This window comes from Arvicanthis niloticus, chromosome 3 (assembly GCF_011762505.2).
Source record: "Arvicanthis niloticus isolate mArvNil1 chromosome 3, mArvNil1.pat.X, whole genome shotgun sequence".
NCBI lineage: Eukaryota > Metazoa > Chordata > Mammalia > Rodentia > Muridae > Arvicanthis > Arvicanthis niloticus.
In genome coordinates this window covers 61,877,196-61,883,682 of record NC_047660.1, presented here as the reverse complement: position 1 = coordinate 61,883,682, position 6,487 = coordinate 61,877,196, and the positions used below count along the sequence as shown (strand labels likewise).

The 6,487-nt window shown below is 45.8% G+C and overlaps 1 pseudogene; it reads right to left on the bottom strand.

Moving 5' to 3' along the window:
• Positions 1 to 592: 592 nt before the first annotated feature.
• LOC117705847 (ubiquitin-ribosomal protein eS31 fusion protein pseudogene) lies at positions 593 to 1,114 on the bottom strand (annotated as a pseudogene).
• Between the last annotated feature and the right edge of the window lie 5,373 nt (positions 1,115 to 6,487).

Below are 6,487 nucleotides of genomic sequence, written 5' to 3'. Positions count from 1 at the left end.
AATTAGCTCCTGAAGCTGGAAGTTCCAGTCCATGCTCTCTGGCCCAATTGCTGTTGTTTGACCGGAGTGCAGGATAACCATGGTAGGGAGCATGTGATGGAGCAAAAACCCAATGAACCAGGGCCCCACAGCCCCCTCTGAGGGCATGGACTAGGGCCCCACAGCCCCCTCTGAGGGCATGGGCCAGGGCCCCACATCCTCTCCGAGGGCGTGGACCAGGGCCCCTTGGTTGTTGTCAAGCTTTGAAAGCTTCTGGGTATTCATGGAGAGGTCGTTTCCTGGTACCTGTGACATCATTCCTCTGTCTATTTTGTAAATTGCAACCGTCATACTTTGATTTCCTAGTTTTACCTTGATACCGTGATTACCTTTCTCCCCACCCCCTGTGCCCCATTTTCATAACCTTTTTATCTTATTTCCTGAAAAATGGTATCTTGTCCCCTTTCTTTCCCTCCTTCTCTCCCTTCCTTCCTTCCTCCCTCCATTCCCTTCAGTTTGCTTTATCTCTTCTTCTGTTTTTATTTATTTATTTATTTATTTATTTATTTATTTATTTATTTTCAGTTTCTTCTTTTTATTAACTCATACACAACTACTTGTCCTCTGGTTTCTTGAAGCAGTAAGTCAGACAACACTTGCCACAGTAATGCCTGTCAAAGCGGCTACCCATGAAAACTCCAGCACCACATTCATCAGAACAGTAATGCCTGTCAAAGCGGCTACCCATGAAAACTCCAGCACCACATTCATCAGAACACACTTGATGAAGTCGGCTGATTCTGCCATTTTCATCCCCCTTATAGTATTTCAGCACGGCCAACTTAACCTTCTTCCTCTTATGCTGATTCTTCTTGGGAGTGATGTAAGACTTCCTCTTCCTTTTGTTAGCACCACCACAAAGTCTCAACACACAATGAAGGGTAGACTTTTGAATGTTGTAGTCAGACAAAGTACGGCCATCTTCCAGCTGCTTACCAGCAAAGATCAGCCTCCGCTGATCAGGAGGAATTCCTTCCGTATCCTGGATCTTGGCCTTTACATTTTCTATGGTGTCTGAGGGTTCAGCCTCGAGCATGATGATCTTCCTTGTAAGGGTCTTCACAAAAATCTGCATAGTGGTGGCTGCTCCACCAACGATGGTGGATGAGAAAGGAAGAGCCTAGCGTGGCCGACGGGGTCTCCGGGCTGAAGGTGCTTAAAAGCATTCCTCAGAGATCCAGTTTACTACTAATGCTGAGGGAAGTGTAGTTAAAAAGCTGGTTGGGCTGGTCACATGCGCGGCACAGATGGACAGATTTCCTTCCAGAGGGATTGGTGGGAACCTGGTACCTTCCTGAGGTCAGGTTTCTCTTTGTTCAGGATCTGGATGTTCACTGAACTTGTGTTTTCAAGACCATTGTACATATATTCTTAAGGCCAGAGGCTCATAAGTTCAACCACACCAGAGAACCTGTTACTGTCTCCACCATCAGAGAAGAGCAATCTCTTTCTTAGTGGCTGGCTGTGGTCCTGTCATGCCTCACAGACTCCTCCCAGTCCTCATCTCAGTCCTGCCCCACTTTTGTCCTTAGAGGTCCCTACCCCCACAGATCCTGTAGGCAGCATGGGCTGGCCACACATGAAGATGATGAGGCTGCAGTTGCTGGGGTCTGTTGAGATGGCCACCACTCAGCCATCTGCCGTCCACTCCCAACTTGTGATTCATTCTCTCTCTCTCTCTCTCTCTCTCTCTCTCTCTCTCTCTCTCTCTCTCTGTGTGTGTGTCTCTTCCCCTCCCTCCCTCCCTTTCTGCTGTTGTTTATCCCTAGCTCTATCCACAGGGATTTATACATCTCTCATTTAAATGAGACTTGGGGGAAAATAGTGATTAAAAACATGTTGAATTGACAATATTTCCACAATTTCTTTAATATAATAGAGATGGAGGGAAACAAAAGCCACAAGTGATGCGTGAAGCAAAACAGGAATCAATCTAGTACTTGGGTGTCAGAAAATGTGTCACAGATAAACTCTAATCCTACATGGTCAGTGCAGATGATCTTGAGGTGAAGTAATTATGACCAGACTCTTTTCTTCCCTTTTTTAAAAGATTTATTTATGTGTGTATGTGCTTGTGTGTACCTTCATGGGTTTATGTGCACTACATGTGGGGTCAAAGGGCATTGGGTCTCCTGGAACTGGATTACAGATGGTTGTGAGACACAAGGTGGGTGCTGGGAACTGAATCTATGTCATCTGTAAGAGCAGTCAGTGCTCTTAACCACTGAGCTATCTCTCCAGCCCCCACCTCATTCCTCTTCTTTTTTTCTCTTTCTTCCCTTCCTTCGTTTCTTCCTGCTTTCTTTCCTTCCTTTCTCCCCTTCCTTTCTTCCTTCTTTCTGTTCTCTCCCACCTCTCTTTCTCCTAGCCTTTCTACTCGAATCTAACAAAATGTATGCATTGTGAAAGTCATACCCTTTCCTCTTCCTTGGCATCTAACCAGATTCTTCCTGTGATTAATAGGGTGCTATTAGTACACGACTAAGAGTGTGACTGCAGTTCTAGAACACTCTGCTCAGTCTAAGCTCCATGCCCCTCCTTATGAAAGGGAACATTATATAAAATCGCTGCTTCGGAAGACTTAATTGAAGGAGTGTACAAATAAATAACATGGTTTTGTGGCATAGGAGGTGGAAATAATGGTTTTATGTCTCGTGAGGCAGAATCTGGAGCTTTGCACATGATAGACAAGTGCTCTATCACTGAGCGGCGCCCTGACCCGAGAGGGAAAGGTGCTGCAGTTCTTACTGCATAGCACACAAATAGAACCAGAGCAAGCTGCGCTGAGCATTCTGTGTGGTGAGAAGATGATCATTATCCCTAGTGTGGTTAAATATCCCTTTAAAACAAACTTTGGTTCCATCCAAGAAATGGTTATTTGGCAAAATAAAGATGTTTAAGTTGACTTTGGTTCCCCCCTTAGACGTTATGATGGAAGGTGGAAAGTATAAATGGTTTGATTTTTTTTTTTGGCCCCAGAGGAATTAATGACTATGACCAACAGTGGCCAGCACCAGCTCACCTGGTGGCATCTGCTACCATTTCTGTGACTGGTGGTGTTGTAGCCGTGCTGCCATGGTGGATATTCAGACTCTTGGTTTTTACTGGGTGTTGTTGTGGGGAGGAGCTTATCCAAGGGGTAGACAGACCCTCATTCATCTTTCATGAGTGGGGGTGGGGATCTCTCTACATGTTAACCCTGGCAATCACTCAAAATCACAGGTGTAAAGACACTGTCCACATGGTAGCCTCCCAGGTGTAGAACTGGCCTCCACCTATGGTCTCCTTTGGGCTCTAGTGGCCTCATTGTTCCTTGATCATCACTTGCCTCAGTATCCTCTTCTTACTGAAAGTCTTCCTGCCTCATTTGATCTTCATCCCCATCAAATACCTCCTCTGGGACCTCTTCTGGTGGCTATTCACCTAGCAACACAAACACACACACACACACACACACACACACACACACACACACACACACACACTCCCTCACTCACTCACTCAACCTGGGTCTCTCTAACTCCCTCTGTTTTCTGCTTTGTAGTCCACAAAGCTGCCAGCACCACATGCTTGCTTTTATGTTTTCCCCAGCAGAATGTGCACTCAACAAGCACAGAATTTTCTTTTTTTCTAACAGCTATAGCAACCATCCCTAGCACAGAGCAGCTCAGTGCAGGACCAGAGGGAGAGGGTAGTCCAGCGCAAGAGTGAAAGGACATGGTGCTGTAAGAGCAGCAGAGCCTGGGGGCACATGGGAAGGGCCTCCTGCACCTCATCTTTATGCATACTCCCTGAGGTGTGGGGTCCTGTCCAGCTCACAGCCAGTGCTCCTCTGGTAACTGCTTGATGCTATGCTAAAGTTGGTTGGTCTCAGATGGAGAGCATGAAACAGCCACGAGGGAGGGAAAGGTGAATGACTGTCCTTTGGGTGTTGACCTGGAAGGTGCCTTCTAACAGCTCTGTGACATGGCTGAGGCCAGCACTAACTATTAACTAATGAGAGAAATGAGGTGCAAGGAGAGTTCCAAAGCCACAAAGCATGCAGGAACAGAGAGTGAACCCCCAGCCCTCTCTGGGTCCCCCCACCCTGTGCCCAAGGTAGGATGTATATTAAGTCCACTTGTGCTGTTGACGCCATCTTGCCAACTGCCTATGGAGTGTGAGCCATGGCTGCCTGTCCCTCATTAGGGAGAAGATGGGGAGGGAACTGTCAACCCCTTGGCTTATCCCAAAGACTAAGACAGTATATAAACAGACTCCCAAGAACTAGAATGCCATGTGGGTACTTGTTTAATGTCAAGCACGTTACAAGCTTCAGTCCACACCCTCAGTGCTGAACATCCACTGAACACCCATGCAGAGTGGGCAGTGTTACCCTATTATATTTCCTATGAAGAAACAGGCTCAGAGGCATCAAGTTACCAGCTTAAGACTCAAATGCCAGGTGGAACCTGTCTCAGACCAGATCTTCCTGGCTCCAAAGCACTGTTCTTTCTATTGCCTGGGATGGCCCCTGATAGCAGTAGGGTGGTTTCCAGGTCAGGGTGGTACATCTGTAACTCCCATCACCTCTCACCTGCTTAGCAACATTCAAGAAACTAAAAGAAGGGTGTTTCTAAGGTGGCGGGTGCCCAGAGAGTCTCCTCCCAGTCTGAACCAGGCCACGATTGTTTCCAGTACAAAACCTCCTGAGTTTGGTGGCTGTTTTCTTACTTCACATCTTCTTATGGATTTTCTTTGTATTTGATATATAAGATGGAAATGTCCCTTAAGAAGACTCCAATCATCACCCAGGGGGATGGATGATAGAAGGGGCAGAGTTAAGAGGTGTCTTCTGAGTGTGAAGACCCAAGGAACCAGAAGTCTCATTGAGCTGAACAAGCAGAGTCAGACTTTGGGGTACATGAGGAAGATACAATGACAGGCAGAGTTTTAGGGCAGGGACCTAGTAGGGTGATAGTAGTAGCCCAGGAATGTTGGTGGAGACTCGGGGTACTTCCTGGAGCAAAGCTGGCCTGTGCAGGCTTGACTCACTGCCGTGAGCTGAGACAAGGATGATGGTGTTACAGGCTATGCCCAGTTGGCAGATGATTGAGCTCTGCCCTGGCCACAGTGGAGGCGTCTTCCTGCACACCTTGTAGGTTCAGTAAGAACCTAGAAAGGACATGTTTCAGGAGAAAGGCTACATCCTAGAGGGAAAGTCACACCCTGTAATTAAGTTCAGAACCTAAACAGACCCACCCTAACAAAGTCAAACCACACAAGAGAGGTCCTCAACAGCCTCTAATAACAGATGACCTTGTCCATACAAAACACTGCCCATAATGTGGAGCATAGAGATTATAGACTTGTGGAAAATGGGGTCTGTGACCCATAATCAAGGAAAACAGCAGGTAATAGAAACAGGTCGCTAGACAATGCAGATGTTGAAATAAGTAGATGGGAAGCTGACGACTGAAAACTTAAAGGTGTAGTACATATTTATGTATGGAAATGAGTAAATAAATGAAAAAACTGATGAACTAGAGCAAAGGATGGAGGGAGAATTCACTCATGAGACTCTTCCTTATTTGTAAGATGAGACAATACTTATTCTAAATAGATGCCTATTATCAACTGTAATAACTTCTGGAAAAGTATGATTGGGGGATTATAATGGAATCTTAAAAAGCATCTTATGGGCTTAAAATTAAGGCAAGAAAGAAAGAACCAAAGAATAACTTTAAAAGTAGAAGAACAAACCCTATGCGGGATATCAAAATGACAGACACAAATCCAAAACTCACAGCAATGTAAATGAACATCTGGATGTAAAGAGGATTATACAGCAGATACACTCTAGAAAACACAGACATTAACATATCCTAATAAGTAGGAGGAGGAGGAAAAAGGTTGTGTAATCAAAGCAGTAAGTGGTCTGGGAGATGGCTCAATGGTTAAGAGCAGGCAGGGCTCTAACACAGGACCCAGATTTGGTTCCCAGAGTGTCAGTGGCTCACAACCACCTGTAAGTCCAGCTCCGATGACCTGACACTCTTCTGAAGGTACGTGTTCTCACACGCATACTTACATGTGGTGAGAATTTTGGTTTCTTTAGAAATTCAGTAATGTGTGTGACTATGGTTTGTTTTAATCCCAAGTGTGGGATACAGGACTGCTTCAGACTGTCCATAGCCGCTAACTATGATTGTCTCATACTCTATGGGTGGTGTGATTTTTGCCAGCTGCAGATAATTTATGTTTGGAATTCTGGGAACTCTTGAGAAAGCTATATGAGGGGACCTGCAGTGCCTGCTGCTGCTGCTGCTTTTGCTGATTGCTGGATTGCTGACTGCTGGATTGCTGGTTGGAGATATCCTGACAACTGGTCATGCCCCAAGGAACTCAACACCCCTAATCAGTAGGAAGTAGTCTAAAGAGACCTATGCCCCCTTTCCCCTCTAACCTT